The sequence below is a fragment of the Anser anser genome, assembly GCF_964211835.1.
Source record: "Anser anser genome assembly, chromosome: 11".
NCBI lineage: Eukaryota > Metazoa > Chordata > Aves > Anseriformes > Anatidae > Anser > Anser anser.
In genome coordinates this window covers 2,835,656-2,861,296 of record NC_139732.1, presented here as the reverse complement: position 1 = coordinate 2,861,296, position 25,641 = coordinate 2,835,656, and the positions used below count along the sequence as shown (strand labels likewise).

Here is a 25,641-nt window from a genome sequence, read left to right as displayed (position 1 = left end):
GCATAAAATTTTTAGTGGCCAAGGCTGAAGCTCAGCTAAAGAAATGCACAGTCTACCCCAAACACAATCATGTGTAAATAGCTTCACAAGCAGAAAATAAACTGGCAAATAAACAACTGTAAGAACAGTTTAAAAAAAAAGTTTACCATTTCAAACACACTACTTAACCAGCACATACTCAAAGGAGCAAAGGACAGCACACTCCAGAATAGACATAGCCACTACACCACAGAAAAGCTAAATATTTAAAATAAATACCAACATAGAAGTGCTAGTAGACAGCTGACTAACCTGGATTTACAGAACTTAATTCCATATAAAAATCAGGATCCAATGTTGAAAACAAAATAGCCAAGTGAGCCTAATTAGCGCCTAAAATGCTAACTCATCCATATACAATGAAATGCTCAATATTGATAAATATTTCAACTATATTATTCATTTCTTAGTATTTTATGCTTTTTATTTTATTTCTTTAGGCTCCTGTGACTTGATAATGTCATTCTAGAAAAAAAAAATCATTCATTTTCAGTCACGTTTTTAAAAGTCAGTTACTATGACCATAGCAGAATAGAAAACAAGGCTCCATATTCACCTTAACATACAAGAAAACAAAAAAAGGAATAAGTTTTAAGGCCTTACTCGAGAGGTACAAATGCTTGGTAAAACTGAATAAGTTAAATGAAAATTAGAATTTTAAGTAAAACAAGTCAAAATGAACAATTATTTTGTGATTATGCTGTACAAAATATGGACAAAAGAAAAAGAAACCGAAGTGGGGACCTTGTTAAATTATTTTTGCTGAAATACTTGCATGATATTTGTAATACTCATGCAGATGCTAGCCGTTTTTGAAAAGGTTTCTTATTACTACTTTTTCATTTTTCCTGACACCACAGGATAAGTACACAGAAACTGAGTCACAATGCCATGCTCAAGGATGACGTAAGAGTGGAAGGGAAAGTACATCAGGTGCTCTCTCAACCCTTAGGAACAGGGCTAGAGAACAGCCAGGTAAAATGCCTGGAAAGAGTTAGCAAGATCCAGGAATGGGAACAAGTCACTGGGGAATACTGGATTCAGTCTTGGAAGCAGCTGGAGAAACACAGGAAAGACAGCAGGAGATAAAGCTGCATTAGGAGATTTACCAGTCTGACTAGAAAGCAAAATACACCTTTGATTAAAACCTCTACTTTGAGTTTCACTGTGTGTAATTTAATTATGGCAACACTCTGCATGATGAATGCTTTGTGAGCACTAATAAAGGACAAACTCTACTGAAAAAAAAGAAAAAGTCTGAAGACTGACAAGTTGACAGAGTAGAGTAGCCCTGAAGCTTGTATGCTATAGATGGGAGAAACAATCACAGTTTTAAGTCTAATGAAGTCTAAATTAACCCCACCTGCTCTCCCTTTGAAATATCTAATAACATTTAATCATTATTCAAGGAGATGGCAAAACAAAGTCCCTTTTCTAAGAGGGAAAAAGAAACTACAGGTGTCAGCAATATTTTTAAACAAAAACACAAATGATAAAGAAACTTATAAAATTAACCCAAAACCCAGTGAAGTCTGTTTCAGCAGTTTGCCATCACACATAAAAATATTTCATGTAAATGAAATACAACACTGAGTTATGAGCCAGTTTCCAAGAATATCAGTCTGAATTTTAAGATGGTGTCAACAGTATCGCAGGTATGAAGATGTTATGGATTTAATTTACACGCATCCCTATTCTCATGCAAGCAAATACACTTTTTGTTTCCATATAGGGTATGAGATGGAAAACATTTAAATTCTGTCCCCACCAACGTAACTGGTATTGGAACAGGTTTGAAAACAAATGAAGTTAAAACAAAACATAGTACTTATATAGACTTCTTGATAGTCAAAAAAAATCATATTTTTTAAAATATAAAAACATGTCAGTTTTGTGTTTTTTGGGTTTTTTGTTTGTTAGTTTCTAATAGATATTTATGGTACCAAGGAAAAGGAATTTCTAATGATATCTCCTTTGGACATTGTGTTATACAAAGCATAATACCAAGTTCAGTCAAGACTGACATAAAATTGGTAACACTACATTATTTTGCTTTTTCCTATTTAATTTTTTAGTCACTGAATGTGCGTAGTATGTCTTCTCATGGGAAATTAACTTTTTTTTCTCCTAGTTGCTACCACCAAATGGTTTGCACAAGACATCGGAGAAGAATTTGTGTATTATGCAGCCAACATCTTTGCAGCTCTACATTTTTCCACTCCACATTACATTAAATCAGTGTCCCTATAGTCCAGTGAGTGTCAGATCACAATAGGAAAACACAATACCTGACACCAATAGAAGATTTTGCCAATAGCTGTTCATAGTCAGCTATGATTTTTGTATTCCACCCCAGATGAAAATGGAAGCAAACCAGAGTTCACCTTGCTTCTGCATTGTAACTTTCCACCAGTACAGTAACATTATCTACTCCAGTTATAAAGAGAAAAGGAAAAAAAAAAGCTCCAAAGCCCATTCAAAGGCATGCCATTTTTGACTATTCAAAGTTTCTTGTAAGTCTGACTGAGCCAAACCCAAGACTGAAGTCAATAGAACAAAATCCCTTCAAGAAGGCTGTATTAACATTGCCAAAATGCTTAACCTGTTATTGAGACATTTGTTTTTTCAGCATTGTCAGCTAAAACTTGAAGTCACATCCATTTTAACTTTCCCTATTTTAAGCATTAAGTAAAATATATGACACTAGTTTAATGTGAAGCAATAATACTTGGTATTTTTAAAAAGTTCTAAAAAGTTGTTTTTTTTTTTTAATTTTTAAATGCAACTTGAACTGATCTATTGATTGCATTAGTTACAACGTTGCTATATTAGCTATGTGTATACATTAAAATTGCAAACCAGTCATCTAAAGCTTGTGACATGTAATGCCCCTTTAATGCAGTCAAGCCCAATTCAAGTGACTTTAGATCCACAAACCCCCTAGAGGCTGACGGCATTCCTCAGTAAGAACTCAGGGCTGACAACAGCAAAGCCGAACTTTACACTTACCTCTGTTACATGCAAACAGAGTATTTATTCCAGCAGTCACCAAAGGTTTTCACTGCATCTCTGGCAAACCCAAAGCAAAAGCTATTATCTGAAAAATATTATCTGCTAGTCTCATGTATAAAAAGCAGTGATTAAGTATCACTTTTGATACAAAGTATAGGGTAGTCAGTCATAAATCTTGGGATGGCAATGTGCTATACTTCCTTTTAATGCTTAGATGTACATTGTTCCACTGAGGCAGTATGCCTCTATACTCACTCAGAACTCTATTTAAAGCGCTAATACTAATGATATCAAAAAAAAAAAAGTTTTACCTTTATAACAACAAAGGGAAGCTGTTCTTTACATCACTATGTACTGCTCAAAGCTAGCTGCGCAGCCAGGAAAAGAAACATAAGTCCTGACTTGTAAATAGCTACTGAACGATATTCACAGAGTTTACAGAACAGCTCAGACTACAGTGAACATATACTTTTGGACATCAGAAAATTAAACCTATATGCAAGCACTGTGAAATGGACCACTAGAACAATTTCCATCCATGCCTGTAAAAGCAAACCACATGTTCCTTTTCCTTTCCAAGTTAAAACAGTGTTGATTTTTTCCTTAAATATATTCATGTGAACAAGATATTTCATCTCACAGATTTTACCCCAGTTCTGTCTATGCACATTTTAAATAAATTAAGATGAAATAAATCTATTTTATTGTATTAGTTTGTGCCACCTCTATGAAATAATGCTCATCTTTGTATTTTGTAAGGGATGTTGACATGACTGAAAATGGTGCATGAAGTATAATCTTTGAGGATTGCACTGCTAGAAAAATAAATCTAAGCCTACGTTTCAAGCCCAGAATGGCACAATTTTGATTGAAATGCCTCTGAAACATCCATTCCAATACAGCTATGCTGTAAAATTCATACAATTGATCACCAGTGTAGCTGTAACAAAACTAGTGACTAGTAGCTTTGTTTTCTAAACATCTGTTCATCTCTCGCAAACATAAAACATTCCCATGAAATAAATTACATGCAATCCTTCAGTTTCGTAAAGGAGAACTGCAAACTCACAGTAGGAAAAAACATGTTATAAAGGAGTGCCAGTCAGATCACAAAGAAACAAAAACCAAGGAATTTTAATGTTTATTAACTGGAAAAGAATAATAATAATAAAAAAATGCATCCCATGAAGGAGTTTTATTCATCACAGGTCTTAAACAAATAAGCTTAAGGTATAGCATCTTCTAACAAGATGTTTCTCCTTTTGTTTCTCACCCACATTCCAAGATCCAGGAATGGATCCCAAACTGATTAAGTCCTTCTAGCAGGACAAAGAAACAAGACTGAGATATACTAAACCAATAGGTTTTCTCATCCTATATGAGAAATATATTCAAACTTGATTTCTGACCAGTTCTGCATGAGGTCACACACTGTGATTAATTTTTAGAATGAAAACACCTGTGAAAAACGCTCATAAAACAGAAGGTTTGGGGGTTGGTTTCTTTTTTAATTCATTCAACTTCTCAACAGCAAGTATCCTGATGAAGGCATTAAAAATGCAAGAGTATTCCTGTCTGGCTAACCATATAGGTAAAGTCAGTTATCCAAATCTCTCATACCACACCACTCTGGATTCACCATATTTTGGATTTCAGGAAGAAAGCAATGTTTATTTGTACCAAATGCTATTCACTATTTCAGAATGCAGGTACACCAAACCACAAGGGAAATGGCAGAATCACTAAGAGCATATTACTCAATTATGAGGACTCTACCACTTCAAATGCAGTGGTCAATGAAGTCATTTTCTCTGCTTAATGTACACTTCCACATAGCTCATTTAGATATATTCAGCCAATGCTTCTATGGTTTTCAAGTAAGGGTATATGGCTGATTAAGTGACAGGTATATCAACACCCTTATTACTCAGTGAACTCCATAGGCCATCTCACCTTTAAATATCTAGATTCTTTGTTAAGAACTTGTTTGCTTAGAAGCTTGATCATTTTAAAGGATTCTGTCTTTTTGACAAGAACATAATTCATGAAAAAGGTGGACATCTTCACCTCATCACAGAACAGCTCTCCTCTGTTTTTACTGAATAAAGTCCAAAATCTGATGAAACAGTATCCTTTGCCAATGAGTATTTCCACATAATGGGTACATCCAGAGATAGAAATTTAGTTAAAAATAAAAATGCACTTTTATGTCTTTAATCCGTACATCCAGGTCTATAGGAATAGATTTGGCATGCAATACAATACAGTGAAATCAACTTTAGAATTTAATAAGTGCCAGGACACTCAGTGCCAGAGTTAAAGCTACTTTATGAATAAATAAATTTAAAAAAAGAGAGAGAAAAAGAAGAAATATGTAGACTGATACCTCCAAAGTCACCGCAGTAAAGATAAGCACTTAAAGCTGGTTTTTCTCTGAGAATTTCCCTCAAGCTAACACTCAGCAGCTGGCAGTATTTTGAATCCTAAAGCCTAAATCCTCTCTTTCTGTTAAGGATACAGTACTCATCATATACTTCCCCAAAGTTAGGAAAGATAACAGCCTATTTTCCCAAGTGTTTTCTGTGACATAAAGGATCAGAGTGTCAGATTTATTCGAAGCACTGACTGCCAGTCAGTTCCTTATTGCAGTCACTGTTGTTGATACATAACAGCATATATCTGCTAGTTTGGGTTTTGTTTTTCAAATACATTTATTTATTGGTTTTGACACCAACTGTTCCAATTCAAGCTGTACAGTTCAAGTTGGCACCCTGTTTGAAGTCAGAAAATTGTCAGTTTTACCATTAACTTCAAGCTCCTTATCCCATTTTGTCCTCTAGAGTGGTTACACAGAGAATTATCAAATATTGACTGTAAGGAAGGACAATATTTTTTTCTCAGTAGCACCTAATTCACTAAGACAAAAATACATTTTGATAGTCAATAGCACACTTACTTAAAAGTGTCTACACCTAAATTGTACCACATGTCTCAAGATAACAACTCAAAAAGGCAATAAAACATAGATTCATAGGTCAGTTGCACACTTTTCAAAAACTTTCACCATGAACACATTGCTTAGTGTTTATCATGTATGCTGGGAACCAGATGTCATCTGCAGTGACTGTATTTACTTCTTTACATTTATATAGCAAATTTGAACTCTTATTACATTACAGCCTTGCAAAGTACATTATCATATTTCATTATCTAGCACATTGGCAAACGTGTCTTATGAACAATGCTGCATTACTATAATTAGTTCTGAATATCTGGTATAAAATTGTAACGTTATAAAATAATGTAAAATTAACTGTACAGATAAATGTCTGCTACAAAGGACTGGAGCTTAACACTCACATTTTCATTCTAAAGTTTGTCATTGAGAACTTAATATGGTTCTACAAAAAGGTGTACTTCCTTTGTCTCACTAAACTTTATTAACCAGATAGGCAAAAAAAAAAAAAAAAAAGGAGTAGCGGGAATAGTAATCCACTGACACAGCCATGTTCCAACAAACTTTTACATTTGAACAACGAATTCTAACACTTATGGTTTTGGGAACTACCGAATGACTGCGGTGTAGATATTTCATTTGTCATTAGTTAGCATTAAATATTTGCTTTCATTCAGCTTCTTTTCAGATTTTAAAAGTTACACATACAATAGCAAAAGTGCTATAGTTATATTGGCCTAATATTAAATGCTTAGAGTTTTGCAATATATTTGCAAAACTTTGATTGCAAGACAGAAATGCAGATTATCATAATCTAATATTATATAGACAAAGTACATTCAAAAGGAAATGGAACAAAGACATAAAACGAGAAGTTACTGAAGAAAAAGATTTTGCTACACAAGATTCAATTCCAAGGTTGCAATTCAGTTTACAGAAAGTTTCCATCACCTCCTTTGGAAGATCAAATCTAGTCCTTCAGGTCTGGCTCTCACAAAACTCTTAATCATCCTAATCCTTCTAACTCATGACTGTCAACTCTCCTCAATATTTCTTCTCATTGACTTCAGCAGTAGCCAGATCAGATCTTTTCATTATCTTTCCTCCCACCACCCAGGGTTATCATTACTTACAACACCAACAGCATTTTTCATAAAACCTCTTCAATGTTTTAAATTTATTTTTAACAAAATCAAAATCTATAGCCAATTATTATGTTCCTTGTATTTATTTCTAGAAAGTAAATAAATCTGTAGAAAATAGAGTAATACTACGTATTCCTAAAATCCAGAGTGGTAAGCCTCTGTTGGTCTGAGCGATATTCTGTATGTAGGCCACAGCATCACAGTTAAGAGTCATGTGTAAGATAGACTCACTAGAAAAGGGTAAGTATGACATGAACAGAAATAATGAGAGAAAGATAAAATTATTTAAGTGAGATAGCAAAAAATATTCACAAGAAATATCTGTAAGGAATGAATTGTGAAATATTTCAAATCCACATTTTGTTTAAAAAAATTAAAGTGTTTAGTCTGGGATAATGAATTTCTTGAGAGAGACTATTTTATTAATAATGGATGTTCAGATGGAATCAGATACAGTAGGTGGAAATAACACAGAATCATGTCTTGTCAAATGTGTGATTAATTTTGCACTACAAGTATTGATTTGACAGAACATTTTTTTTTTTTTTTTTACCTGTTCACAGCCATTTAAGCGTAATGGACTTCTTTATTATCCAAATGTTTTTCCTTTGTTTAAGCCTTTCATTTGAAAACACGTTGATGCATTTATAACTTGTTACCAATTCTCCGGATCTTTATATGTGCATTATGTTCTAAGTTTACTCCTCCTCTTTTCAAGTCTATTAGCGTCAATTAGGCTTGCAAAGATGTGCAAGTCTGACAGGCAAACTTGGGTAAAATGCTTGGGCTCATCAACCAAACAAAGATATAATGCTACAGCATTTGTTCCCAATAAGTGATTGCATTTAATAAACATTCCTCTGAATATTTTTTTTAAACATACTAGTGCATATTATTACTTTTATTAATGTCATAGTCATAAAACTACTATCCATTGTGATGTACACACCATTTAAGTATCATTAGTAGTTTGTATACGCTGGTGAGTTAAAGAAATGGTTGGACTTATTTAAACCACAGCGAATAAAGCTGTTTCAACACACAGCAGAATGAAGTCATTGCTCAATAAGCACCCACATTAGGCAGTTGGAAGTGGCTTGGCAGTATTTTGTGTTCAGACCATGTCCTTCAGTCATTGAAAAGAAATGGAATTTTCACCTCTGTTCCCACTGCTATTCCCAAATTAAAAGAAAAAAACTATGACAGTTTTTCATACTTTTAATAAAGCTATATAATATCTTACTCCACAAATAAACACATTAACTTCTGCAGTAAGATCATGATGGCACATATCTGTTATTTAATTTGGTTTTATCTACTCCCAGTAATCATCCTTTAGATGAACAATTTCCTTTGGCCTTTCAGAAGAACCAATCCCAGAAATGAAGAACAAGGATTTGCAAGTGTCAGAATCTGATACTAAATTTACAGACTGCCATGGATAATTGTTAAGTAGGTAAGTAATAACTAATAACTGTAGCTGCTAGGCATGTGAAAATACAGCAAAGTAGATAGAAATTCCAGCTGTAAAATATGGCCTTTGATAGATACACACAGTCTCTGAAATAACACTGATTTCTGAATAGAAAATGCAATCATCCTTTATGTGCAAGACTGTAAAGTGATTAGTTTTGAAACAACAAAAGCAGTAACAGGCCCTAATTTTTTTTTTCAGCCTCCTTTTCAAATACCTAATTTTTACAATTCACCTTTTTTTTCCTCTGCTCTGATAATAATGGGGAAAAAACCACACACATACAAAATTAAGATACACCACTGTAAGCATCTGCTGTTCCTATAGCTTCAAATTTAAAACACAAAAAAAACCCACAGCATTACTTAGGGCAACTTAGAGTATACTTTGGTATACTCACTGTTCTTTCAAAAATAATATTTCACATCACTGTCACTTTTTTAACTGGACTAAACCCCCACTTTGTAAAGTTACAAATATTTGAAATAAAGAGATAAGAAATGTTAAATATTCAAAGGGCAGTTTTAGCAATGTGCCAGTCACAGGATGGCATTTTTTGCCCATACCTTCATTTTACAGTATTTTAATTTTCTAAGCTGGAATATACCTTCTCGTCACTTGCTCCTAAATAAAATTCAGAGATAAATGCAGAAGGAAAAGGGAAAGTGCCAAGTTCTAAATATTAGATGCAACAAAGCATTTTTCCAGTTTCATGAAGGAGACATTTTCAGCAAAAGTCACGTCAGTGGACACACTATGGCAAATTGGATTTTTAAGTACGTGAGGATACAGGATTATAAATGCCATATATAGCACATCCAGCTATTCTTTACTGATATTAACATAGGAGGATTTCTCAATGTTGTTTGAGTTGACAAACAATTCACTGAATTGGATTTTATCCCTACCACAACCTAGACACCATCTATTGCCGTTCCTTTGCATTTCTCATTCAAATCTTAGTCTTATTTAAGCTGTAAATAAAAATGTTAATAGCAGCAGCAGCATGTTTATATTAATAGGCTACCATATCATTTTTCAGTAACTGAAGTTTGTCCTGAAGTTCTGGAAATAAATGTAAAACAGTTAAATATAGAGTGAGATTAGAGAGAGAGCACAGTTTACCACTTTATTAAAATTGTGATTGTTCACATAAAGACTCAACCAGGTCACACATTAATAATTATCACTGACAATCTTTAACATCAGACTAAACCCACAAGTGAAGCAATATTACATCTCTCTCTCTCATTTATCTTTACTGCTTATGGCCCCTCTGTGGTCAGCATGCTGTGAGCATCGTGGACATTTAATTATGAACACATCATAAATGTGGCTGACAAGGCAGAAGCTGGGTTCAGATGCTCCTGGGATGAAGGAAACATCATTGAAACCACTTAGACTTGCAGTACTTTCATTCTGTTACAATAAACAGCGTTCTGAGTTACCATATACACATCGAATATAAAGCTCCCTCCCTTTCTTCATTACAGTTTTTCATTTCATCAAATGCTACAGTATGCCTGGGTGAAAATATGAGAACGCATTGTTCATGACCCTTTAAAAATAAACCATTTACCTTTCACAATTCAAATTATAATGGTGTAGAATCAGTGCAATAAGGGCCAGATGCTGATTTTTTCTACCTGTGTCTGTAGATTATTGGGAAAATGAACAGAAATGCAACACCTCGGTAACAACACTACAAAGCATTTTGGCTGTGCCAGGTAAGAGAACAGATGCCTCAGATTGTTCAGGCAAAGGAAAGAAAGTGCTCAACAGCACCTATCATTTTTACTATGAGTACCAACATATATTACTCCTCTCTATGCATTCCTGGGTATCAGTAAGATGGAGACAAACCTGGCTTTATGTCTCTTATAGCAACGACCATAATTGCAATACATTATCATAGATCTTAGTCGACAACAGCAGCAGCAACACAGGAAGTTGCCAAGACCAGCAGCTCCCAGATACTATATATCTGAAATAAAATTCTGCTGCAATATGAATATTTTGTCTTGAAAACACACACAGCAAGCAAGACAGAGGCATGCAGGTTAGGTATAAACTAAACAGAGGGGAAAATCTGATAAATCCATTAAGCTACTGCACTGCCACGCTAGAATAAGACAAGTTCAAGACTGGAATGAGAACAATGCTCTTTTAAAAAAATGGTTATTTACATTATATTCTGACTCAAAATAATTTCATATCTCACAGAAGCTGCTTTCTACTCTCTTCTCTACAACAGCTTTAGTTTTGGATTTTGTCTTCCATGTCAATGAAAATCCCTATAGTAAATAGCAGCACCTTAATCGTACTAAGATTCTGTAAATTTCATTTTTATAAAAAGCACTGAATCCTCATCATTTAAAAGCATTACTAACAAGAATACTATTTTAATGAAGCAGCCTATATTGTCTACAAAGCTGTCAAAAATGACACAACGATGTTACTTCCAAGGTGACTTTTTGGTGGAATAATATTTATAACGTTAAGAATTAACATTTGAGCAGAGAATAAATCTTGCAAGCTAACTTGATGCTTAAACACCTAGGTAAGAATAAACGTGCATGCAAAGAACTAACCAGTGTCACGTTTCAAAGCAACTGTCCTCTGTAGTGCTGAGGTACATGTTTTTATACCTCCCCAACAGACTACAAATAGAAAAGACAAAGCATATAATAAAGCCAAGCACAATGAAAGAGCTCTGAAGAGAGAGCTGAAAAGTAGCTATCATGTTGGCAGATAAATTCTACACGCAATTATTCATTCCTAGCCTCTTGACATGTAGATTAATGAGTTTGATAACCCAGGCTTCTAAGAAGTAGATTCAACTCTGTTTCACTAGCTTTCTTCTCCTCTTCTAACTACAAACAACACTTTGGTCTATTGAGGAAAAAAAAAAAAAAAGACACGATACATTTGCACTGGTCATCAACATTTTTGCAATTGAAGTCCTATGTCAAAAATATGATATCTGCTGTGGGACACGGCTCGTTGCTGGCCCTGTCAAGAATTCACAGGGGCTCATGTGATCACTGGAGGGAGGAGTTCTTGCTTCAGCAGTGTGTGCTTCCATGCCAAGTTCAAAGTCATATAGTAGCCAAGGGAAAAAAAAAAAAAGGAAAAAAACACTCATAGTTATAATGACCCTGTACTCACTGCAATGTGTTGTGTACATAAAATTTTCTATTTCTTCCCTGAGGCCAAATGACCTTTTGTCGACACTTTGGTTAATGTTCACTGATCAAAGTGGATTTTAAAGCAAGTGCTGTATCAGATTCCAGCCATGGTGACTTTGCAGGGGTTGTATCTGCCTTAAACCAGCACACACAGTGATGCACACCCAGAGTGGGAAGAAGGGGAGAGGAAAAAAAAAAAAGTTAATGATTTACAGATTGTTCTTTGTTGAGGCAAGCCTCACACAGTAGAAATGCTTCATTCTTGATTGGTAAGCAGCTTTGAGTCCTTTTTTCATCCCAAATGTTATAAGTTCAAATTGTTTCAAGTGCTAACAGACTTATACAGCTGCTTAGGATTTATCAGGAGGTTTAGGAAACAGGGACTGGGTGGGGAAAACAGACTGCTTGCTTGAAGTTCCCCCTTTTTGTGGCTACCCACAGGCCACAAAGTAGTCTTTGGCTCTTAAAAAAGGAATGTTGTGGTTTGTCCTGCTGCAAAACTATTAAGAGATTACTTAGATAATAATTTTAGAATTCTGTTTAGTGTAATTATAACTTTTTTTTTCTTATCTGCAAATGAAAAAATAAAATTACAGTGGGTACTCAATGCATGTTAACCAGCTCATCTTGAGGGGATGAAGAAGTTACAACCACATCAAAATTGAAGTCTGGCTATATCAGACTAGTTATGTACTGGTTGGTTGGGTTGTGGTGGCTTGGGTTTTGTTTGTTTTAATTGCCTTCCTGTAGGATGGGATACCTGGCACTCATGGGGTGAATGAGGTGCTCGAGTAATATCTTACATTCTATCTGCAAGCTTTATGATCCTGCAGCACTACGTGCACCCCTCACAGATCCTAACTGTAAATCTACTGCATGAGAGGTTATTTAGAGATATAAATTACTGTTATACACAATTCTCTTTGTAATCAAATATATCTTCATTTTAGTGTTCACTTTAGAAAGGGCTTATTCCTTTGATGCTCTTAAAGCCAATCCACTGAAAAAAAAATCTGGAGATAAAGTATTATTCTTCAAAGTAAATCATGGGGAGGGAAGTTTTTCCAAGTGATCTTAGAAACAGCTCATGCTGCTGCTTCCAAATATCAGTCCTCAGAAATATTTACTCAAAGTGACCCTGATATGTATCTAATATATTAAGTAATTGTCACATGGACATAACCTTCCCACTACAACAACCAAGGATCTGTGCGCATCCAGCGTATCTAATCTCCAAGTAATCCAGAACATCTACTCCCCAGGAATCTAATCTTCAGACATACTGTAAATTGAGGGGAAAGGAACTACACAGGATAAACTATGAGGCTGTTTATGAAGATGATTTTTCACTGCCTTTTTTTTTTTTCCCTTCCAGCACCCCCCAAACCACAAATATAAGCATTTTAAGATTTATCCCAATAATTCACTTAAATTCTGAATTTGGGAGGAGGGCTGGGGATTTATATAGAATTTATACGTCAAAGATCTGCCCTGTTCCTTTCATTTGCTAGTCATACTAAACTATACATCTCTTTCAAGCTACATGATATGCATTATTCCTGTGGCACCTTCTCCTCTAACACTGCTCCAAGTATCTTCACCAGTGTACTACAAATATGGATATACAGTGCACAGAGGTACAATCACCATTGTATAAACTGGTTATTCAACAGCATTAGATAAGGGCCACAAGCTATAGGTATTCCAGACAAAGGAAGATACGCAGAACAAACGTTATTATTACTGGAATATAAACAGCACCAAAATTCCCCAAACCAACATAAACAGCCTGTGCAAAATAGCAATTCACACCATATTTACGTCTGTAGTCTTCAGACTACCAACAAGTGTACACCGTTTAGAAGACTGTTTTAGTGAACTATAAATCACTAAAAATCATTAAGAATTTCAGTGAAGATTAGAGAAAACAATGGCATTGGTGTAGATATATACAACTTTGTTAAATGAGAGTTAAACTGTAGTGTGGAACAGCTTCAGGGTTTTATTGGGATTCACAGCCACTGTGACTGATTTCTGCTCAAAAATGTTGGGCATCTTTTATCCTGATGTTGTGAAAGTAATTGGAATGGTTCGGTGCCAGTGAAACAGATGTAGAAAACTCATAAGACTGGTGTTGGGTGTGACTGGCCCCATATTCAAGGGCATAAAAGAAGCTCAAAGTCTGCAGAAAAAGGTAACTTACAAATTCTCCAGGTCCAAATGTGAGCTAGCTCAAGAATCACTAGCACTTTCATAAATCAGCAGTGAGGTTACTACACACATCTTTTAATTTGGTCAAAGAAAAGAGAGGATATTAGCCTCACCTTAAGAGCTTAGTTCTTTGTCTGTGAAGTAGAGATTGTGCTTTTATTTCAACAACATCTGGGGACCCAGTAAATCCTCTTTGTGTAGTTGCTGTTACATTAATAGACACTGGGAACTGAACAACAGAAATTATTTTTTTGCAGCCAAATTGATATGCAGGTGCACATCTGAGCACATTTATCTCTAATTATCTGTTCTTGGGCACAAAACAAGCAGTTAGAGCAGAAAATATTCAGGTATTTTATTCTTGCTCTGAAATTTGTTTAATGCTTGCAAAAATAAAGATCAGTTGTCAGAGAAAGAACAGAGTCTCAAGCCCACTAAATACAGACCTCAACGTGACTTGTCCATTTGAATTTTAAAACTTTCTCTTTAGGCAAGACAGGAAAGGAACAAAAGGAGCATAAACACGATTTCAAACTACTTCACCAGAGCCACTCAACTTTTTTCTTGGGTAGGGGTAGACATGCACATTTCCTACCCCCTTTCTATGTATAAAATGCAATATCTTGGATACGTGCATGTGGTAACAGAGGGTACGTGCCAATTGTTTTAATGGCAAATATTGCCTACATTTTGAAATACCTTGGTATACTGAAGCTGTAAGTTATAAATTTCACCATCCAGAAGTTCTATCACCAACACTGCAGTAGATAACATAAGCTGTATATGGTTTAAGATGTGCATCTCTGCAGATGAGATAACTGCGTATTATTACAGAAGATTCTTTTCTTTTTTTTTGTCCGAGAAAGACTTGTTTTATAGCTTTTATTAAAAAATTCACCTTTTCCTACCTTACAGTACGCTGAGTACCAGGGACTGCTAGTATAGGGATATTTCACTATATTAATTTCAATGGTGTGCATGTTATGTCTAAATTACTTATCGCCATAGAGCACAGAGATCCTTGAGCTAGCCCTAACAAAGGGCACAGAGTAAATTAGCTCCTACAGACCTCTGTGGTATTTCTTATATACCTCTGCTAGATTTCTTCCAGAATCTGAGAAATCTCTCTACTTCTCTGCAAAATGCAGCACAGATATATCCCAGTATAACAGGCCAATAGCAGAAGAAAAATCCTGATTCTGTAACATATTCCAACATGCTAATCACTGTAACATGCTGCCTCTTATGAAGTCCTTTAAATGAAAGATATTATAGCAGTATAACATTCTTGCTTTCTTTCCTTATTTAAAAAATAAAGAATCTTATACAGACACAAATAAGTGCTTCTTTTCACAGCAGTCTCACACAAAGCAAACAAGGCTCTGAGAGAACCCACTTCCTAAGCAACAGATTGAGTGCCTGAGTACTTTCAGAACAGGATGGACTCGTGCAACATATTTGCATACAGCAAGAGAGATCTCAGGAGTCTGCCCATACAAGAGGCACACAGTAGAAAAGGTTACTGAAAATTAACGCCAAGAGTCTAACAAAGTTTATGTAAAAAAAACACCCAAACTTGAATCATCATCCCTTACTACTGCAGTCTACCCAGTTAAAATGAAATGTTTTAAGTACAGCTTTGAAAAACTGTATCAGTCCAGAAGAAATAACATATTTTACTTAAAGTACCAAGCCTGATGGTTCAGGAGCAGACGCGCGCTCTCTCCCCCTCCCAGCCCTCCACACACCCCACACCAGATTCCCAGGATTAACAGGAGACTGGCTTGAGGGTTTCACCAGTAACTGCTGCAAAGCGAGTTCTGATTGGTTGATTCAGAAATTGGGATTCTGGGCAGTGTTTTATAAAAGGATAATGTATCTTTAAGCCTAGGTGCCCTTCAGGGAAATGTATTGGATAAATGTCTTCTGAAAAGCCTGTAAATATTCCATCGCCTCACTGTCATTACTACCATGAAATGATAATGAAGCATGAAAGAAATATAATTCCATATTCAGATGACAGCATTAGCCTTCATAAGCAAACTGAAATATTTATTAGTGAAATGTTCGGTATCTATGCATGTAATCTAAAAAAAGGACAAAAATGTTTTATAATAAAAAAGAGATTGAATGCAGAGGTAAAATCTGGTTGGCTGATTTTATTGCTTATTATTAAATCCAGGCAAAACAATTATTTTTTTCTTTTCATTAGTAAGGCACCCAAATTAAAACTATGCCCTCAGGCTACGAGGTTTACAGTAGTGATTAAAAACAAGAAATTGTGATGCATGGGGTTTTTGACAATGGCATAATCAAATTCATTCATATTGTTCAATCTTTCACTGACAAATATTTTTACAGTGGAATATACCAAACAAAGAAGCACATACAAGTACTATCAATACAGAGAAATTAGGGAGACTTGTTATTATTGCAGTACAGAGCAGACACAATGTTTCTATAATCTTGAATACAAACATTATAGTGTAGTTAATTAGGGTAATTATTGTCTAAATTGTGCTTAATTGTTTTATACTGAAAAGGATTTCTGAAAGAAACCTTTTGGATCTCTACAAGGCACAGAAGTGAACAGCGCAGTTTAAGTATTTAGACGTAATTTCATAAGTTTGATTGTATTTCCTATAAGTCAGGAAATATATCCTGAAGCAGGCTGGGACAGAGATAAAGACGAGCCACATGCCTTGACCTCTGTTTCACCTTATTGAAAAAGAGGCGTAAAATAATCATTTAGTACACTAGCATCAGAGAACATTCACACACTCTAAGCACATTCTTTAAAGGAATAAAAAGGTCTTTGAAGTGAATGAAAAATTAGAAATTCAAGTGACCATGATCAATTCTGAAACACTGCACAAAATTAATTACAGTTTTGCATCAGAAGCAAGAATGTAGATTTCAGACAGTCTATGTCATTTATCTCGTGCCGTACAATATACAAGGCGATTAAAAAGCCAAATCTGTTCCCACCCCCCAAGTCGAAGGCCTATCAGAGGCTGTGAAGTACAAATGATTAACTCCAAATTATTCAAGGGATTGTACAGACGCTTCAACTTGAATGAAATTTGCAGCAAGTCACAGGAGCTATGGAGGGACAGATTTGCTGCTCTTTATCAAAATCTAGTCTGACTATCGCTGACAGAATCCAGATAAATTGCACAGTAATCTGGAGGTGGCTGTGAAAAGCTTGCTCTGCAAAATCCAAATCTCTAATTTCTATCTGTTTTTAATTGCTGGACTTAAATTTGCATTTTTATACAATTGGCTTAAGGGATTTATTCAGTTCTTTAGGCTACTCTAATAAAATCAGGTACCATTTTGCATGGTATCTCAAAAACCTACTTACATTAAATAAGTACGCTGTATTACAAAAATATTTACTGTAGCAGAAAAAGATTCCTTTTTACGTCATGTTCAGAATTAGCTAAAGAATACATGTGTCAGGAAGCTCATTTTAAACTCCCCTAAGAAAACATAACTCAGAATGAACTGTGTAGCACAACAAAGAAAAATATGGGGGAAAAAAGCATTCATTCAACACAGGATAGGCCGGTTAAAAAAAGAAAAAAAAGAACACGTATTTATATGAATACATACACACACTCCAAAGAGTATGCACACGTTTAAATACAAGTTAGAAGTTACCCCTCATACAATGTGCTGCTAACCAAGAGTCTTGAAAACAGCCATCCATGCAGCCCTCCCAAATTCTGGATGTTAAAGCAAGATCTTCCATTCTTGTGATTCCCATGCCCTCAAGTCATTAATGGCAGTGCCAGCATCATAATCATTAACAAGTTAATGTCATCTCCTAGATTATAACTAACCTTGCCCCAACCATCAGCTGAGCATCAGAAACCAAGTTCAAGCACGATAAGTGTCTGAAAACTGGCATTCCAGCAGGATAAACAAGACAAAACTAAACTCCCTAAACTATTACACTTGTAATCCCTTTTTAATCTGCATTTAGCCATCCTGGAACTGACTAATGCAATAGATGAGGCGAGCTATTTCAAACACACATTTTAGCTTTCCACCCAGGCTTTGCCAAAACAGTTCCATTATTTAAAAGATACATTATGGCTGTCAAGAGCTATGCAAAGGCTGCAAGCATCTTTTACTTAATTTGAGTATCTATAATCAAAAATACACAAACTTCGGTGTAATTTAACATAATTCAATTTAAACAAGACCTTACATCCTTACAGATTAAGTTCAAGTAACATTTAAAAATCAAACACCACCTATTTTCACCTACCAGTTCCAACAAGGTACAGACCCCTTTCCTTCCAAATCTTTATGAAATAAACCAGCACCAAACAGCTCATCTACCACAACCACAAAGATGTTCTGACCACAATCATAAACAGGATTTGACTCTACATGCTATTATCAGGGCTTGGTAGGAACATCATCACATCTGGAACTTAGTTATGTTCCAGTCTGGAGTGTAGCTGCACCATCACTTGCCTAGTGGATAACATAGCTCCTACTCACACTTACAAAGAAAATCCAAGGAAGAAATCAAGTCAATGAACTGGGAAAAGAAGTCAGACATTAGAGAACATATGCTCTTATTAAATTCCTGATGTAACTACCCATCAAACATGTGGCAATTCTAACTCTACCGTGCAGATAAAGCTATAAAGATATGAGGAAAAAATTATCCAGACAGAATTTTTCCCCTCTTCAATTCAGTGATATTCCTCTGGGATATAAAAGCAGAAGGTGTTTCATCAGAAGGAAACCAAGCCCCCTCAACTGAACAGCCATTCTGCATAGACCACTGGAAACAGGGTGGAGAGCTGAAAGGATGCCACTTCCAAGGGTCAGTCAGTGTTCACAGCAGATAACAAGTCAGAAAACAATTAGAGAATCCCATCTGAAATTGTTTTAAACAAACACCTATAAACAGTAAGGATAATCAGAAGTTCCACTGCAAGACCTAGAGGAACCTTATTTTGTTGCTCTTACTAACACCCTCTGCAAAACTGCATGAGGAGAGCAAAGCAGTTTCTTCCTAGCGGGCAACGCTGCTCCAGAAACAATGCACTGCAGGAGGGCGGGAGGGTGGGACTTGCAGCCTCCCAGACTATTGCTTTGCAAGAACAGCACTTCTACAGCTTCTGAACAACAGACACTTGTTGGAGGATCTAATGCTAGCTAACATACTGAAATAAAATTCCACCAAAAATGAGTAAGAAAGCCTCAGAAAACAATACACATTGCTGGAAACCACTGCTTAAACAACGAGTTTAGAAAGGGATGACAAAAGTCTGTTAAATGAACATGAAAGCAAAAGTCAGCCTGACACTCAGTGTACAGTCACTTCTTGTAGCTAGCAGAACAGAAAATAACTGTCCATAGCCTGTTCCAGCCCTACCGTGTCACACCCTTACAGTTCAGAAGCCTTCCTGCTCATTCTCACGATTACTGTTACGCACAAAGCTAAACTTTCCCACCTATCTGACATATTCTATATGAGATAGGAGAACAAATACATCCTAACAAGTTGCACAAGGGAAAACAAACGCTGACAGACTCTCTGCAACTTCAAACTGTTTACATCACATCCTTGTAAATTATTTCATTCTTATTTCCTCTAGCATCAGAACAGCCATGCATGTTGAATTTCTGAAAATACAGTAATCAAAACTCAGAATGCATCTTCTGTACTATTCAAGCTTCTTCCTGTCTTCTGACAATTCTGCTTACTTTTTTTTGGTACTATTCCCTCTTTTACCATGTTTTTATAAGGTAATTTATATAAATACTCTGTAAGATTACAGATAAAAATTCCATTTAACTGTTGAATGCATCTTATACGAGTTCCACAATGATAGATTATTTTCTAGCAACAAATTTCTTATTCACCTTTAAATGTTACAATGAAGCAAGACATCCAAGGTTTTAGAAAAAGTCTTCATAAAAATACATTTGTAGTTTTCCTTCTTTCTTTCATAGGTTTTGAATTTTACGTTTCTTTAAGAATTAATATCTGATTTCATTTCCTGCTCAAGGTAGTTATTTCAAAGTATCCCTCCCTTTTCATATTTCTCATATTTGATTCCTTTGAATGGCTATTCTGTCAAATATTAGAAGTAAAGAGATCTGTCTGGTGAAGCAGAATTCCCTAAAGCTGATTCCTGCCAACGTGAGTCAGTGTCCACGGTACTCTATACATTTTTGTCAGCTAAACAATGCTGCTATTATCTGTGTCATTTTTATAGGATTTAATTCAACTGCAGCGTCAAACTAGCATTCACATCTCACAATGGGCTCATTTTAAAATACACAAATAAATACTCCCCTTCAGCTATTGTTTGGCTTCTCTCCACTGTACGCATTCCACACATGGTGCATACCAACAGTCTTCCGAGCAGACTGCTCTAAGTGATCGACTTAAGTTGCATTGTGTTACGTCTCTATGTTCAGCAGAATTGGTCTAGCAACTGCAATGCACTTTTAGGCCCTGACTTGTGAAAAGACTTACCTTCACCAGGAAACAGGTAATAATAAGCCTATATTGGGATCATCTAACCCTCACAAGCAGACCCTCTGATTTCAACTACAATTATTTGTATGGAAAACAAATCAGCTGTACAATTAAAAATATATACTTTATTTTAAAAAATAGGAATTATTTCATGTACTAATTAGAAAACCTTAATTAAAAGCCTATAATAGCTTATATATTTTTAAAATAAAGTAATGGTCTACTTCTTTATTGAGGCAGAACCTTCCAATTTTAGAAAATATAAACATTTTAGGGTGCTGATATAAAAATTATTTTATGGCAATAATCAGAAAAGCTGAAGTAGAAAGGACTAACAAAGAGCTTTAAACAACACAGCATCGAAAATATTTAAGCTTGTCTGTACCAACATTGCAGTAACTGTTAATCCAGGTAGTAATTCTAGCAAAGGCAAAGGCTGCATTTAACCTTCTGACCTTAATTTGTTCCTTACAAGGACTGGGTGGTGACTTCCCATTGAATAAAAAGCCAGAGGTGCTGCACCATCCGGTAAGATGTCTCAATCATATTGTAAGTTATTCTGGCCATGTTTCATATTTAAGGATTCCTTCCCTGTCCATAGATATAGAGATCAGAAGACTGCTGTTAGCAAATCCTAACTCCACTATACATAAGGACCAAGCCATAATGCAAAGTATAAAACAAAACCAGTATTTTTCCTTAATTGTAAGTACTGTACTTACTAAACCTAGTTTAGCCACCAACATAAGATATTCTGTATTCTGAACTGCTTTTGCAGTGACCTCCAAGAGGGGAGATTTCACAGAAGCAATCCAATTCAACAGTGATGACAAATAGAAAAAAAAGCAAAACACACACACACACACACAAAGAAAAAAAACAGTAAAGGCAACAACCAGAAGTTATAGCTCTATCTTTGAAAAGACAAACACTGCTTGTCAATGCCATCTAAGTACTCCATATCACACATGGACCCCACAGAAGCCTTGGATTGCAATCTGATTTGTGCCACTAACTGCATGTCTACACAGCGCAGTGCAGCTAGGAAGAGCTGCACATCACAAAGACTTACTGTGGGCACAGAAATATTGCTCCTGTGTTATTACAAAACTCCACCTATGCCAATTATTTCAGTCAAGATACAAGATAAACCTCAGGAACATGAGGTGGTGATACTAAAGCTTCCTGATACTCGAGGTGTCTTATTCAACAGTAGCAAGGGTATCTCTGTATTGCACTGCACATGGGTGCAGTGAGATAATAGTCAATAAATCAATTATTTTCACCAAGAAAGATACTACATTTGCCATAGTTTTTCAGTTACTTCAGTTATAGGTAGGCTGAGTTTCTGCTAACTGCACGCTTTCTCATGATAGTTTTTTCCCCAAGACATCTTAACATGACACTTCAGTGCAAATAAATTCCAAAGAATATTATAATTCATTTAAAAAGCAAATAGTTCCTGTCCCTTCCCCACTCTCTTGCCCTTTCTCTTCCTCTACCTCTCTCCTATGAAACCTCATTCATATAAAACAATCATTTTTAGATTGTAAAGGGCTGTTTATAACTATTATGCTTTACTGATGCAAAATTATCACACAATAACTTTCAGTTGCTTATCGAAAAATTTAAAAAAAATGTTGAAAAATAATGAGTCAACAAGATGCTTAGCAATCAGATTTAGAACCTGGCCTACCAGGTGTTTTTTTGTTTGTTTGTGGAAGAAAAAAAAAAAGAAAGAAAAAACAATTAACCAAAAGCTCTAGGAAATCTGTCCTCATTGCATAACTTAAAAAAGAATCTGAAAGCCCTTATTCTATAATTGGGAACTTCCTACAAGTTAAAGATATGTTATTCTAGAGCATATGAGGCAAAAACAACATAAACCACAAATGTGGTCCTAATAGGCAAGAGGGACAAATCTTCTGAGGAACTTGAGATTAAAAGCATATGTTGTACAGAGTATCTGACACTTTCAGAAATTACTTATGCAGTACACAAAAATGGAATGCAGAGGTGTGCATCTCTGTGGTATAATACCAAGAATAGGAAAATGCTTTATAAAAATGAAAATGCAATTGTCTGACCAATAAAAGGTATTCCTGTATGTAATCCCAGTGATAGATTTTTAAAATCCTTACCATTGCTACAATATTATGTATTCATAGTTATTACCTTGTCCACTTCCAAATCCTGAAAGGTTAGATTGTTTAAAGATTTGTTAGCTATGAAATACTTAAAAAAGCAAAGTATTAAACTCAAAGCTAATTGAAAAATAGCTTTTTATCAGATTCTCCTTTGATATTATCTTGTAATGATCATACTTAAGGTATTCACAATACTTCAATAAATATTGAAATTAAAAATATAACATCTTTAGGGCTTTTTAGAGAATGTGGCTGATAACAGTTTATACAGTGTTGGTTTTTTTTAACCATTATTTTGTTATATTTCCCACAATGCTTCACAACAGAAGCAAACAAACTGAATGATTACCCCAAAGTGTGCTAGATGAACTGGAAAAAGTCTATTCAAACAAAGCTCATTAGTTTTGATACCTCCAGGGCTATGACAAATTAAGCGGCTGGTGAATATGCTTCCAGACAAAAGGATGATGCAAAATCTAGGGCTCGTGCTAGGCATTGTGTCAATAAATTCTACTGAAAAAGGTAAAAATTACAACTGAAGCTAAAATGGAATCCCTTTAAGGAACTTGTAGAAAACAGATCATCCTTTTTCTTAAATACATTTATGAATGATAGTGCTAGAAATAATAAAGGGATTGCCCATTGGCTACTCTGAATGTACACTCTGATGGGTCAGCCTTGGCCTCTGCAAAATTTTACTCTAGAACTAGTAAAAAGCATATGGGGGAATTCAGTCTTCTGAAATTCCTTTGCCGTGCTGAAGATGTAACATACCACAACCACCCTGCATTTGTACAACAACCTCTGCTGAACTTGGAGCAGCCATCATTACACTTATGATCAGACCTTTGGAACTCCGTAGCAAAGACACACAAATTATAAAATTAATTGGCAGATTTGGCCCTGCTCCTTAGGAACACGTCTAAACCATATAGACCGTCACAACCAGAAACCCGGTTGATCTGCTCAGAAAAGACAGAAAGAACAAATTCATTCTCTATCACAAGGTGACCATACTGTGTCATCGCTGAGCCATACTGCTGATCTGGCATTTATCTGCTCTTCTTGTTGCTGATGCTGTACATGCTCTGAGGTGAAATGAAGAATTTGAATGACAGCACTAAAACTAAAATTCCTCAAAAGCTCTATGGGCTTAATCTTGCTGCCTGTCAGCTTCCTTTGTGTTTAATGAGAGTAGGACTGGAGCTTTTCTAAATCATAACTGATTCCTAGCATTTGCTCTTTAGTCACCAAAATGCTTTCTGATGCAAACCTTGTTCTTCTCTTATTTTTGTTTGTTACTTCCCGTCATGATTACTGAGCTTTTATATGAATGGCGTGCTGTGAAACTCCGTAACCCTTATGTACTTAATTTTGTGGATCACATGACATACCTGCTCTTTTATGGCTGTACAGTATTTTTACCTAGATATCAAAGTTTTAGATGATTAACATGGCCTGCATCTGACCTGTGATAGAAGCCATGTTTCTATATACTCCAGTCAGGGAGGCACTGCCTCAGAATGGTCCCTGCCTTAAAACTGCTACAGAATAAGAGCTGGAAGCTGGATTCACTTTCTTTTGTTCCACCAGGAATTCAAAGCCAGTTCACAGACACACTAATCCAGGTTTCCACTGAAAGCAGTTTGTCAGTTTCAAAAATCATTTGCTCTTCTGAAAAAGCCTGATTTTTCAAGCTTTCAGACAACATTACAGAATGCCCTTTCACATCTGATGGATAAACAAATATATTCGACTAAACAGGCCAATTCTGCTCCCGATAAACTGATCAGACTTGTTATCAAAAGGAAATAATCTTTATATAAAATAAACAGCAGAAGTATATATAACAAAATATGAAATGTTTTTAAGAATTCTTTTTAAAAATGCATTATCATATTTTTGAAATAAAAGTTTACAGCAAATATTACTGATCTAAATTCTACATAGAAATATTTCTTAAAATACAGTAAAATATACTACTGTATTTTCTGAAAGTTGTTAGTTCCTGCAAGACTGTATCTATATTTCTACATTTGAAGTCTTTTTTTTTAGTTAAAATCAGATGAAAAATATGGAGTATTTCCCCCAATAGCACAGTTTTTAAAAGAAGGATAAGTCTGTTAACAAACATTACACATACTTTCTACTGTCAGAAACTAAACATGAACTTACAGTTGTAGCTTTCTGCACAGATGAACAAGTTTCAAACTATTATCCCAAGATGAATACTGCAGGAGGAAAAAAAAAAACATACATCAGTTTCTCAATAAATGAGAAGCAGGATCCAGGTATATTAATTACTGTTTTCAGAATATAAATAAAGTTTTCTAGCTGTTACTACCATCAGTAGGAAGGACATTTTAAGAGCAAAAAATATCATGCAAGTGGGCCTGTTGATTTTGTGGCTTTCAGTAAAGATATACAAAAAACAAAGCCATATAGAAATGTATTCTAAGAGGATCCAGCAATAGGTGAGAGTGTTGGCCTTTGAAACAAAAGCTGCATGCATGCAAATTGCCAACATCTCTCAAGTTTGCCTCAGGAAGTCTTAGGAAGATGAAGGCATTGCCTTGATAAATGCAACAGCAGCCTCCAGAACCCAGACTTACTCATTTCTGCTTACAACTTGCTAAGAGGGGCACCTTATGACCAGGAATCTATTTGCAAATAAACTTGTTTTTCTCTTCCAAGAGTCACTCTCAGCTCCCTTATTTGTTTGCAAGGTAATGAAGCACCTGTTTTCCAGAATCAGCAGAAGTCATTCATTTTATAGGCAACAAAAGGAACGCTTGTTAGTAAAATAGCAGGTTATAGGAAACACCAAGCTCTCTTAATCACAGAACAAGCAGGTGCTTCTTGACCAGTTGCTCTCAATTTGAGTGGGTTTAACTGGGGCTACAGCACATAACTGGCAACAAGATTTTGATCCAAACCTCTGATTTTTGGAGGAAT

At 35.4% G+C, this 25,641-nt stretch overlaps 1 protein-coding gene across 1 annotated transcript in view; it reads right to left on the bottom strand.

Annotated features, from left to right (window-relative positions):
- LOC310879956 (uncharacterized protein) overlaps window positions 1–25,419 on the bottom strand; it is a 307,953-nt gene extending 282,534 nt beyond the window's left edge. The window contains exons 1-2 of the mRNA XM_083795024.1: window positions 25,299–25,419; window positions 24,862–24,917 (exon numbers count right to left, since the gene is read on the bottom strand). The gene's annotated coding sequence lies outside the window, so the exon portion shown is untranslated. The remainder of the gene's footprint in view (window positions 1–24,861; window positions 24,918–25,298) is intronic.
- Between the last annotated feature and the right edge of the window lie 222 nt (window positions 25,420–25,641).